General features: G+C 44.1%; 1 pseudogene across 1 annotated transcript; it reads left to right on the top strand.

Moving 5' to 3' along the window:
* Window positions 1-12310: 12310 nt before the first annotated feature.
* Window positions 12311-13513, top strand: LOC116542351 (annotated as a pseudogene). The gene has a single exon (XR_004265184.1). The product of XR_004265184.1 is annotated as a keratin, type I cytoskeletal 19 pseudogene (transcript).
* Window positions 13514-13764: the final 251 nt, after the last annotated feature.

Raw genomic sequence — 13764 nt, 5'->3', positions numbered from 1 at the left:
TCATGCCTGTAATCCTAGCACTTTGGGAAGCCAAGGCATGTGGATCAGCTGAGGTCAGGAGTTCGAGACCAGCCTGACTAACATGGTGAAACCCCGTCTCTACTAAAAAATACAAAAATTAGCTGGGAGTAGTGGTGGGCACCTGTAATCCCAGCTACTTTTGAGGCTGAGGCAGGAGAATCACTTGAACCGAGGAGGTGGAAGTTGCAGTGAGCCAAGATGGAGCCATTGCACTCAAACCTGGGCAACAGAGCAAACACTCCATCTAAAAAAATAATAATAATAAATAAGCTTCTAGCTTGAGATGTTTCATTATATAAGAAGAAAGATGAAAGGTATGGTGCTCATGTGCAGAAAATGGTGGAGGTGGGAGTGGCAGAGAGGGCCTCTACAGTAAAAATGGCACCTATGGCATGGTCCCATGTGTGTACAATCACATACTTCTATGTGAGTGTGAAATATATCTTTAAAGTTCAAAATGATAAAAACAAAAGAAATCTTCCATTCAAGATGCTAAGAAAAAACAAGAAAAAATCTATAAGTGAAGAACATAACTGTGGGAGATCAGAATATGCTACCCCCAAATAGGACTGCAGGAAACCAGAAGGTAGTGCACCAGATATGCTTCTTTGGCATAAGGGTTATTTTGAGCTGATTATTTTCAGAAACAGTGGCCACAGGAGAAGCTCCGAAACAGAGTATAAGTTACCCTTTGGAAGAGGAAATTTAAATTTATAGAGGAAATCTCCATTTGTAAGAGCGTCTTCTTCTCTGTACCAGGAAAAGGAAGATGGCTCTGAATCACAAGATAGGCAGCTACAGAAAAGAATGAAATCATGTCTTTGTAGCAACGTGGATGCAGCTGGAGGTCACTAACTTAAGCAAATTAATGCAGGAACAGAAAATCAAATGCTGCATGTTTTCACTTATAAATGGGAGCTAAACTTTGGGAACTCATGGACATTAGGATGGCAGCAACAGACACTGAGGACTACTAGAGTGGGAAAGGGGGTGAGGGTTGGAATAATATTAGGCACTATGCTCAGTACCTGGGTGATGGGATCACTTGTACCCCAAACCTCAGCATCATGCAACACACCCATCTAACAAGGCTGCACATATGCCCCAAATCTAAAATAGAAGTTGAAAAGCTGAAAAAAAAATCAACAGGAAAAACTCTACTAAAAAATATATTTTTAAGAAACATGCAAAAGTTAGCTGGGCGTGGTGGTGCATGCCTATAGTTCCAGCTACCTGGGGGGCTGAGGCATCAGAATCACTTGAACCCAGGAGGTGGAGATTGCAGTGAGCCAAGGTTGTGCCACTGCACTCCAGCCCAGGAGACAGAGCAAGACTTGGTCTCAAGAAAAAACAAACAAACAAACAAACAAAAAAACCTCTAATACACTAGTCCATGGAGAAGGCTCCAACTTCAATCTGTGTAACCTCACCTGGTCACCTGGTTTTCTGATCGCTTTCCCATTACTTGCCTCCTTCACACCTTTCTTTCTTCTTTCCTTGTTTTAGCTTAAAGCCATGTCTTTGGCATCTCCCCCTCTGTGTATTAGATATATATGTCAATAAACTTCTGTTTGTTAATCTTCCTTTTGACACAGGATCCCAGAGAAAACCTAGAAGGGTAGAAGAAAAAAATATTTTTCTTCCCTTATATAATAAAGGTAACATAATTATTGAGTCTGAAAATAGGAAAAATTAAAATTAATAAGTAAAACCAAATAAAGCAGCATAAACAAATAGACAAATGTCTTGCAAATGTAATGAAGAAAAATAAAACACAATTACCATGTGTACTAGAGACATTTTGAAAACATTAAACTATATATTTTTAACATTCTATAAATTATATTCCCCAGAAGCCACTGTGCCATTATGGCCCCAGGGAAGGTGGCCAAATGTCTAACACACACACACATACACACACAGAACAAAATGAGGCATTAATGGAAAGGTGACTTCCAGACAAGAGGATTCTGGGAGGATTGTGAGGAGTAAGAAAGAGATGCACAGGATGTCAGATTACAGAGTCCTTGTCCACCTCTCTCCACATTCAGGTTTAATGTTAAAATGGAGGAAGATGGCAGATAAAAATTACTTTGGAGCAAAAGCCTGAAGTAAGGGGCTTGTGTTTCTCCTCCCAGTTGGTGCTTTGGAAGGACCTCTGAAAAGGAACCTCCACATCAACATGGGGGAGAAGAGGCAGCATGGGATGTCCCCAGAGAGAGGGCTGCAGGAAGCACTCCCCACTTCCCCACTTGGGTTTTCCTTGTGGAAATGCAGGAATCTAGAATATATCTCTTAAGCTCTAGTAACGTGTAGGGAGGGAGCTTGGTTGGGAGCCACTGACCAGCCAAGGTACTACCTTGGAAGGAGCAAAGTGATTCCACAGCAAGGCTGTGGTGGAGATGTAGATGAGGGTATTCAAAGTGTGGCTTTGGAAACTGCCTCACCTGGGAGCTTGTTAGAGGTGCAAACACTCCGTCCCACCCCAGACCTACTGATCAGAATCTCTGGGTGTGGTGCCTAGGAGTCTGTTTTCACAAAGTTCCCGGGTGATTTGCATGCCTGCTGAAATCTGAAAGCACTAGTCTAGACAGACAGGCCAGGAGGCTGATGATGAAATGGTCTAGCTTTGGAGGGCTTGCAGGAGTGTGCACAGGGAGGCTCCCATGAGGACAAGGTGCCTGCTCCACTCCATGGCCAGATGTGACAGGGGACACAGCTGGGAGGCCTGCTGAAGACACTCCGTGCTCCCCATCAGCCCAGAGGCTGATTTTTCAGAAGTAGGAGACTGAATATTGGCAGAATAATAAGAGACGTAAACAAGACGAGATAGCCAAACTTTTAAATGGCACATCTAAGTGTTTCTCATTATTACACACAGTAGAGACTGTCTTATGATCATTACAGAGAAATTTAAAAGCTATGCTCTTTGGACCTGAGTAGACTGAGAACTTTTTTTCTCAGCACATGCACAAAACTTGGAATAATAAAATGCTGCTTGTGATGGACAGTGGGTACTAACAAGGAGTAATGCAAATGTGAAAAGGAATGCTAGGCAGCCATTAAAAATTATTGTTGACTTTTTTCTTAAATGGAAAAAGAAAACTATAAATGATCTATTCTTAACTGGTAAAAACAAAACTACGAAACAGTATCACAAAACAAATTTTTGTAAGGAGTTACATGTGTATGTCGTGTACAAATATATTGTGTGTGTATGTGTATATATGTGTGTGTATGTGTATTATTCATATGTATATATACACATGCAAAGGAAAGAGATTTGAAATATATACACCAAATATATTGTGGTTATCTTTGGGGGAGAAGGTAATATTCCAAGTAGCTTTTGTTTTCTTTTTTTGCCCATATGCATTTTCTATTTTTTTCTTTAATGAATATGAATTTCTGTGTGTGATTAAGTTTCATGAAAATTGTATAAGGAGATTTATTAAAGTGAACTTTAGGAAAAAGAAACCCTGTATTTAAAATGAAGATGGGCCAAGCATGGTGGCTCATGCCTATAAGCCTGGCACCTTGGGAGCCTGAGGCAGGCAGATCACCAAAGGTCAGGAGTTTGAGAGAAGCCTGGCCAATATGGGCAAACCCTGTTTCTACTAAAAATACCAAAATTATCCAGGCTTAGTTGTGTGTGCCTATAGTTCCAGCTAGCTACTTAGGAGACTAGGGCAGGAGAATTGCTCAAACCCAGGAGGCAGAGATTGAAGTGAGCCAAAATCACACCACTGCACTCCAGTCTGGGCAACAGAGCGAGACTCTGTCTGCAAATAAATGAAAACATATATAAAGTAAAATGAGGATAGCTTATTATTATTAGAGACAGGGTCTTACTCTGTCATCCAAACTGGAGTGCGGTGGCACAGTCATAGCTTACTGCAGGCTCAAATGGTTGAGCTCAAGGGATCCTCCTACCTCAGTCTCCCAGTAGCTGGGATTTCAGGCACCAGCCACCTCATCTGGCTGGGATTGCTAAAAAACAATAATAGCTAGAATGTATTATGTGCTTACTTAACAGCACGTCCTGCTTTGAGCACTTGGCAGGTGTTTATTTAAATCTCACAGGTGCCCTGTGAATCAGGTACTCTTATTACCTCATTTTACAGAGATAGAAGCTGAAGCTGTGTGTCCCCCAGTGTCACATGGTTGGAAAGTGGCAGAACCCGGGTTCTAGCCTGGAAAATAGGATTGATGCACCTGCATGGTTTAGCCACATGATGAGACCAGATATCATTTACACCAAATACCAAAAGATACATATGGCACAAAAACCCCCACAAGATAATGTTAAATGGAAAAAGCCATATACAGAGCTGTGTGAAGCTGGAGAGTTGGCCTGGCCTTCCCCGGTGAGGGCCAGCTGCCTCTCACGTGTGGAGGTAGAGAGAGGGTTCTGACCCATGCTTCGGGAGGGATCCTCTCTGGGGGTCCTCAGCATCAGGAGCTCTTCCCTGCTGGGTGGCTGGGAGAGCATGGCCTGCCGGGTGGCTAGTCTCTGGGCCCTGGCTGCTGCTCATCCTCCAAGGCAGCACAGGGACGGTAAGGCAGTGCAGGAGGCCCCTCTCCTCCAAGCCCCTTGCAAGCCCCAGGACACCTGCTTCCTACAGCAGCTATTCCCGAAGGCACATTTTCATTTTACAGATGGTTGGGGCACTTTTTCTTTATAGGTGTATAAATTTTTAGTAAACGTTGTATACAAACATGGCTAAGAGTACTAATAGGACACACGATGATGAGGTGATGGTGAGGTGATGATGAAGATGATGGTAAAGCACTGCTTTGTGCCACCTCTGACCACACCCCATCGCTCCCCGGGCACACACTCAGACTTGCAGTTTATTAAATTTGGACATTGCCTCTTTACCTCCTGTAGGCCATGATTTAGCTCTCTTACCTCACCCTCCCCTCTCTTCATTCTCCCCGTGTAGCTCTATTTTTATTTGTGGTTAATTCAATAAACAGAGGCTACCTTATTACGTCCACGTTGACAATGTTCTTTGTAGGGCTAGGGAGTGCGTTTGGCTACATTGTCCTTCTTGTACAGCTTAGCTCTGTGTCTGTCCTTTCTAATGTCCTAACATTCTTTCTTTTCTCCCATTAGACAATAACCACAAAAACAAGGTCTCTGTGGTATCAGATACAGAGTTATTGTTTTTTTTTCCCAGAAGACAAAGCTCCCTTCCAGTGGCCTCTGTCTCCCTATTACAACCTGGGCTGTCCCAACATCATTTGGGGGCTTTGATTTGGGCAGTTGAGGAAGATTTGCCTAATTGAAGATAGCGATTAGCATTTCTCCCCAAAATCCAAAGAGATGGCAATGGGTTGACAGGCCTCTCAAGGAGGGTGTAATTGAGGGCATGTCCCAGGTCCAGCCTTCCTGTGGTGATGCATCTCTTAAAACCTCCATTCTGGGCTGGGCCCAGTGGCTCACACCTGTAATCCTGGCACTTTGGGAGGCTGAGGCAGGTAGATCATGAGGTCAGGCATTTGAGACCAGCCTGGCCACCATGGCGAAACCCTGACTCTACTAAAAACACAAAAATTGGCCGGGCCTGATGGCACACACCTGTAATCCCAGCTACTCAGGAGGCTGAGGCAGGAGAATCGCTTGAATCTGGGAGGTGGAGGTTGCAGTGAGCCAAGATTGTGCCACTGCACTCCAGCCTGGGCACAGAGCAAGACTCTGTTTCAAAAAATAAAAAAAATCCTCCATTCCCTTTTGGGCAACAGAGGCCCCCTCTCTGAGCAACAGGATCTCCTGCTCCACTTCCATCCCTTTCTATGGCTCCAGTGCCTTCCTCCTAGTCTGAGTCTTTCATCTTGAGCAGCCCCTGGGCTTCAGCAGAATGGTCAGGAAGCCCCCCAGTGAACACATTTCCTGTGGATTCTGGGCTGGGAGAGACTTTGGCGCTCAGATGCCAGGGGTCCAGGTGGACACTACCACTGGGTCAGCTTTTCTTGGCAAGATCCCCCCTAGTGTGACCCTCAGGCTCTTCTGCCTCCTTAAAATATGCACCTGTTACATCAAGCATCACCACCCACATCTCTCAAGGATGAACACTAGGACCAACTGTCAGGGACCGTGCCCAAACCCACAATGAGGAAGGAGCCCTTTCCTTGACAGCCTCATAATTAAGAGCACGCCTCCCTTTTTCCTGGGAGTCAGTACAACGCATTGTTATGCTGTGCCTGTGTCCTGTTTGGCTTGCTTCCTGCCTTTTGGGGCCAGTCTGAAAAATGAAAAGAACACATTATGCTTCAGAGGAGGCTCCCTTGGTTACCCTGAGAGAGGCTGTGAAATGGCCCTTCCAAAAAGACCTTCATATCATTTTCAGCCAAGAGCCTTTGTTTTCCCAAGTCCTTCTCAAGGAAAGGGAGCTAATAGCCAAGGATGTGTTATGTTTTTCCTATTGTCTACATATTGGTGGTAAAAACCAGGCTGGAAGAAAACATACCAGTATTTTAGCAGTTGTTATCCCTGAATATGAATGTAGAAGTGATTTTTTTCTTTTTTGTGCTTTTCTGCATTTTTCTTTCTTTCTTTCTTTTTTTGCCTATTTTCTCTTTCTTTTTCTTTCTCTCTCTCTCTGTTTCATTCATTCTTTCTTACTTTATTAATTTCCTTCTTTCTCAGAGTCTTGTTCCATCACCCGGGCTGGAATACAGTGACAAGATCTCGACTCACTGCAAACACTGCCACCAGGGTTCAAACGATTCCCTGACTCGGCCGCCCAAGTAGCAGGGATTATAGCCATGTACCACTCTGTCCAACTAGTTTTTGTATTTTTAGTAGAGATGGGGTTTTGCCATTTTAGCTAGGCTGGTCTTGAACTCCTGGCCTCAAGTGTTTTGACCATCTTGGCCTCGACCGCGCTGAGATTACAGGCATCAGTCACTGTGTTTGGCCCACTTTTCTGCATTTTTCTAATTGCAGAAACTATATCTATTTTTGAAACTGTGTCTACCATCTGTCTGGGCACCATGGCTCACACCTGTAATTTCAGCACTTTGGGAAGCAAAAGCGGGCAGATAAGTTGAGGTCAGGAGTTCGAGACCCGTCTGGCTAATGTGGTAAAAACCCATCTCTACTGAAAATACCAAAAAATTAGCCAGGCGTGGTGGCACATGCCTGTAGTCCCAGCTACTCAGGAGGCTGAGGCAGGAGAATCACTTGAATCTGAGAGATGGAGGTTGCAGTGAGCCAAGATTGAGCCACTGCATTTCAGCCTGGCTGGGTTGCTCAGACAGGGGGCCTTTATTGGCCAAAAAATGGAGGGTTTTTTTTGAGACAGTCAGAGGGAGACAGTCTCAAAAAAAAAAGAAAAAAGAAAATAAGAAAGAAACTATATCCCCATGAAATGCTATTTAACAAATGTTTTAAAAATATTTAAATCTATAACATAGCAGAAGTAAAAGAGGTCACCTTGAGTTTCAACTGGAATCAGATCTATGTGGACACATCTACCACTGGTGTGCTGGGAGCAGAGGTCTCCTTTGTAAGGATGGGCACCCCAGAATGTCAGAGATGGTTAGTCACAGTTGTTTCCCCAGTACCTACGGCAGTAGGCACTCAAAATATGTTTTTAAAACACACTATTGAGTGAATGACGGGGGAGGAATTCCTACACATTGAGCATGATCCAATCAGGAACTTGGTGGCCAGGGAGGCAGCCAGACTACGCGTCCCTCGGTTTGTCTCTCAGCCCAGCCTTTAATGTCCTGGGAGAACAGGATGTTGTAAGGAAAGACGGAAAGGCCGTCATCGGAACAACAAATGATCTTGCTTTAAAGCTGCATGAAGAAATTGCATCACAGAAGCTAGGGAAAGTATATTCCCTGCCCTGCTTCCCTGTAGACCACCCACACTCATAGGCAAAAGGGACTTTTCTGTGAAACAGAGGTGAAGCCCATCCTCTGGAGCTGAGGTGCTTGGTGAAGCAACATAGCAGCCAGCAGCTTAAACCTGGTTTTGAGCAGGCTGGAGGCGGCTTAGTTTTCACCACATCGGCCACTGCTACAAAACTTCGTTAGAGCACAAGACACTGTTAAAATTTTCTACTTGTGGGGAGGATAGTGGCAGTTTTTGTTTCTCCTCACCCCAACTTTGTCAAGCCTAAAGCTTATTCTTGTGCATCAGGAAACAGAAACAGAATGGGAAGGGAGACTTTCCACTCCAGTTGTCCTTGAGTATAAGGTCTGTAGCCTCATCCTTCCTTGATCACATGTGCAGATTAACAATGCAACGCCTGCATTGGTGTTCACGGCATTTTTGCCAAACCCCCAGCATCTCTGGGTCTGAGATTTTACTACCTGGTTCAGGTGACTACTTTCTTTACTCCTTGGTGATGGACCGGCATAAAATGTACCCAATCATCATTGCTTGGCAGTCAGAAACTGAGGGAGGTGATGTTCTCAGTCCAGTGAGTCTCTGGACATCAGTTGTCCACTTGAGGTACAGAAACAAATCTTTTTTTTAAATTTTTCTTTTCGGCTGGGCGTGGTGACTCATGCCTGTAATCCAAGTACCTTGGAGGCCAAGGCGGGCAGATCACCTGAGGTCAGGAGTTCAAGACCAGCCTGACCAACATGGTAAAACCCTGTCTTAAAAAAAAAAAAATTAAAAAAAAATTTTTTTTTCTTTTCAAGACGGAGTCTTGTTCTTGTTGCCCAGGCAACAAGATCCATAAACATAGGGTATTTTTCCATTTGTTCATGTCTAAATTTCTTTCATCAGTGTTTTAGGATTTTCAAGTGAACACATCTTTCACCTTCTTGGTTAAATTTATTCCTATGGTTTTGTTTTTCTTGAATGCTATTGTAGATGAGATTGTTATTTGTATACAGAAATCCAATTGATTTTTATATGTTGAGATTATATCTTTTAGTTTGACTGAATTGATTTAGTGGTTCTCAGTGTTTTGTGGAATCTTTGGAGATTTTTACATAAAGGATCTTGTCATCTGCAAATAGAGATAATTTTACTTCTTTAATTTAATTGCATTTCTTTTCTCATCTGATTGCTGTTGCTAGTACTATGTTGAATAAAAGTGACAGGGCTGTGCATCCCTATCTTGTACTCAATCTTAGTGGAAAAGCTTTCAGTTGTTCCCCACTAACTATGATGCTAGCTGTGGGTTTTTCATAAATGGTCTTTATTATGTTGAGGAACTTTCCTTTTATACATAAACTATTAAGAGGTTTTATCAAAAAATGTTGCTAAACCTTGTTAAATGATTTTTCTGCATCAATTGAGGTGACAATGTGGTTTTATCTTCCATTTTGTTAATGTGATATATCACATTGATTGATTTGCATATGTCAAACCAGCCTTGCATGCCAAGGATAAATTCCATTTAATCATGATGTATAATCTTTCTGATGTGTTGTTGAATTCTATTTGCTAAATTTTTAAAAGGATTTTTGCATCAGTGTTTTATTTATTTATTTTTAAAGATGGGGTTTCACCATGATGGCCAGGCTGGTCTTGAACTCCTGAGCTCAGGTGATCCACCCACCTCAGCCTCCCAAAGTGCTAGGATTACAGGCATGAGCCACCGTGCCTAGCCGTCAGGGTTTGATTTATTGCAAAAGTTGACCTGTATTTTTTTCATGTGTGTGTGTGTGTGTGTGTGTGTGTGTGTGTTTTGGTTTGGCTTAGTATGACATTGGCCTGGTAAAATGTGTTTGGAATTATTTCCTCTATTTCTGAGAAGAGTTTAAGAACTAGTGGGTTTTGGGGGAGAGTTGTAAGTATAAGCTCTCTGTTCCTCTGTTTACTGAGAATTGTGGGTGTCCACTGAGACAGTCCATATTTGGCGGATGGTTGAATCCTGATTTCTGAGGGCCAGCGGACTCTATTTACTGATCTTGTGGAAAAGTCAACCCAATGAGAATATTTTATGCAGAAGTTTTAAATGCACATTGATCATAATTTGAATATGTCACAGTCTTTATTTTTCTTTTCAGCCAATCCTGAGGCAAAAGAAACATTTTAATTCACTGCACATTTCAAAAGTCTTGCAGAATGCCCTGCCATTTAAGAACAAGCCCAAGACCCAAGCAAAGGCAGGCAAGGTGCCTAAGGACAGGCAGAGACCAGCCGTCGTACGCGAGCCTCATGAAAGCAAGGTACTTTCACCCATGCCGCACTGCACGCTGCATTTAGGTAGGAAGAGAACACTCTCAGCAGCACACTTCATGTTTCTACTGCAGTCTCAGTTATTCAGGGCACTGAAACCAAAGTCAGAGGAAGAACCAGAGTCCATTTCCTTTCCTTTGCCTGGTCCTGCTCTGCCTGTGCTTTTGAATGCAGGATAACAGACACACTGCTGGGGAACCCTTCTGTCTTGGTTAGCTGTACAGTGTCCACAGAATGATAAACAGCGGTGTTAAAGGTAAAATGCAATCACATCTGTGTCTCCATGCCAACAATGACTTCCTAGCGCAGGATGCATTTTCGTGCAGTTAATATTCATTTGGATCGTGGGTTGCCCCTAGTCTCAGTGCTTAAGATGTGAGTGTGCAGTGACTGAGAGAGCATTTTGATGCTCACCGGCTTTTGTCCTTGTTAGATCCTCATGCTGCTGGATGCTCTGAGTACGGTGCACAGTCAGAAGATGAAGAAGGCCAAGGAGCAGCGGCACCTGCACAATAAAGAGCACTTCAGAGCCAGGCAGAAGGAGGAGGAGAAGCTGAAGCGGCAGAAGGACCTCAGGAAGAAGCTCTTCCGAATTCGGGTGCAGAAGGAAAGAAGAAACCAGAAAGTCCAGTTTGAAGGGGGCTGAGGGGCAATTGCAGTGAGCCTTTGGACTGGAGGGACTGTCCCTGGATCAGCGGAGGTAGACAGTTTCAAACATCACAGTTGGAATGCTTACCATTATTTGAAAAGAATAAATGTATAAAATAAATTATTCAAGAGTCTCATTTTAAAAGGTAGAACAAGAAAATTAAACTCAGGGTATGCATACAAGTTTGTATGCACATATAGAATGAATCTATAAAATCAAAAGCAAATAAAATGAAAAATTAACAAAGCAAAAGTTTATTCTTTGAAATGTCTCAAAATTGTTAAACTTTTAGCAAGACTGATCAAGGAAAAAAGACAGGGAGAAGCCAAATTTCTATATCTAAAATTAGAAGCTATATCACTATCAATTCTACAGATATTAACAAATAATAATGTAATGATATCCCTTTAATGCCAATAAGTTTGGTAACTAAGATGAAATGGATGATTTCCTTGACAAATACAATCTACCAAGCTAACACAAGAAGCAATTAAAAATGGAAATAGCTTATCTATTAAATAAAGAAAGTGTATATATATGTATTTTTTTTAAGGTGGGGTTTCACCGTGATGGGCAGGCTGGTCTTGAACTCCTGACCTCAGGTGATCCACCCACCTCGGCCTCCCAAAGTGCTAGGATTACAGGCATGAGCCACCACACCCAGCATCAGAAATTGTATATGTAATTAAAAACACTTCTGTAAAAAAAAAAAAAAGCTCTAGGTTTGACTGATGAGTTTTATCAAATATTTAGGAAATGTTTGATAAGTATTAGAAATAATATTAATCATCTACAAAAGCTTTCAGAAAATAGAGCAGAAGGAGGAAAAGAAATACTTTTCAATTCCACGAATTGAAACAGCATAATATTAGAGTAAGGAGGAAAAAATACATCAATGGAACAGAATAGAAAGTTCAGCAATAGACTGAACATACATGGCTTAATTGTGACCTATGCATTTCAGTGGGGAAAAAGGTCTTTTCAAAACGTTGCTAGAGCACTTGGAGATCCATATGGAAACCTTAACTTCGACCTCAGATAGTACATATAACATCAACTTGAGATCGATTATAGACTTACATGTGAAGGTCAAAATTAAAAAGCTTCCATAAGAAAACATAGGATAATGATTCTATTGGCTTAGGGCAGGTGAAGAGTTCTTGGGCAGGATATGGAAGCACTAACTACAAAAGAAAAAACTTGTTACATTGGACTTCATTAAATAAAAAAAAATCTGCACATCTAAAGACATGATAAAGAAATTTTAAAAGTGAGCCACAAACTGGGAGAAAATATTTGTTCTGACATCAACAAATATCCGGAATATATAGTTTTAAGGGTTAAAAGAAGGCAGATATTTAAAAATGGGTAGAAGACTTTAACAGGCACTTTGCGAAAGAAGATTTAAACCAGTAAGTAAATGAAAAAGTGTTCAAGACACAGCCTCTGGGACCAGGGTCGCTCCGTCCGTGCTCCGCCTCACCATGGCTTCCTACAGCTAACGCCAGTCGTCGTCCACGTCGTCCTTCGGGGGCCTGGGCGGCGGCTCCGTGCATTTTGGGCCGGGTGTCGCCTTTCGCGCGCCCAGCATACACGGGGGCTCCGGCGGCCGCGGCGTGTCCCTATCCTCCGCTCGCTTTGTGTCCTCGTCCTCCTCGGGGGGCTGCGGCGGCGGCTTATGGCTGCATCCTGGCCGCTGCAAACGGGCTGCTGGCGGGCAACGAGAAGCTCAACATGCAGAACCTCAACGACTGCCTGGCCTCCTACCTGGACAAGGTGCGCGCCCTGGAGGCGGCCAACCGCGAGCTGGAGGTGAAGATCCGCGACTGGTACCAGAAGCAGGGGCCCGGGCCCTCCCGCGACTAGAGTCACTACTACAAGACCATCCAGGACCTGCGGGACAAGATTCTTGGTGCCACCATTGATAACTCCAGGATTGTCCTGCAAATCCACAACGCCCGTCTGGCTGCAGATGACTTCGGAACCAAGTTTGAGACGGAGCAGTCTTTGTGCATGAGCTTGGAGGCCGACATCAACGGCCTGCACAGAGTGCTGGATGAGCTGACCCTGGCCAGGACCGACCTGGAAATGCAGATTGAAGGGCTGAAGGAAGAGCTGGCCTACCTGAAGAAGAACCATGAGGAGGAACTCAGTGTGCTGAGGGGCCAAGCGGGAGGCCAGGTCAGTGTGGACATGGATTCGGCTCCAGGCACCGATCTCGCCAAGATCCTGAGTGACATTCGAAGCCAATATGAGGTCATGGCCGAGCAGAACCGCAAGGATGCTGAAGCCTGGTTCATCAGCCGGACTGAAGAACTGAACCGGGAAGTCGCTGGCCACAGGGAGCAGCTCCAGAAGAGCAACACCAAGGTCAGTGACCTGCGGCGCACCCTCCAGGGTCTTGAGATTGAGCTGCAGTCACAGCTGAGCATGAAAGCCGTCTTGGAGGGCACACTGGCAGAAACGGAGGCGCGCTTTGGAGTCGAGCTGGCGGAGATCCAGGCGCGGATCAGCGGTATTGAAGCCCAGCTGGGCGATATGCGGGCTGATAGTGAGCAGCAGAATCAGGAGTACCAGCGGCTCTTGGAGTCAAGTCGCGGCTGGAGCAGGAGATCGCCACCTACCGCAGCCTGCTCGAGGACCAGGAAAATCGCTACAACAACCTGTCCGCCTCCAAGGTCCTCTGAGAAGGCAGCAGGCCCGGGGCTTCCGCTGTCCTTTGGAAGGTGTCTCCTGGGTGAGGAGATGGGAAGGAAAGGACCCTTATCCCTGGCGCTTCCCCTGACCTGCCAATAAAATTTTATGGTTCAAGGGCGGGGGAGGGGGGGTGAAGAAAAAGTGTTCCAAATTAGTAGTCACCAGAAAATGCAAAAGAAAGCCCAAATAAGATACCACTAGACACCACCAGAATGCCTCCAGTTAACAATGCCTCACAAGA

This window comes from Sapajus apella, unplaced genomic scaffold (genome assembly GCF_009761245.1).
Source record: "Sapajus apella isolate SASKATOON/1434 unplaced genomic scaffold, GSC_monkey_1.0 scaffold167, whole genome shotgun sequence".
In the NCBI taxonomy this organism is placed as follows: domain Eukaryota; kingdom Metazoa; phylum Chordata; class Mammalia; order Primates; family Cebidae; genus Sapajus; species Sapajus apella.
Note: the sequence above shows the minus strand (reverse complement) of the source record. Positions and strands in the feature narration are given on the sequence as shown.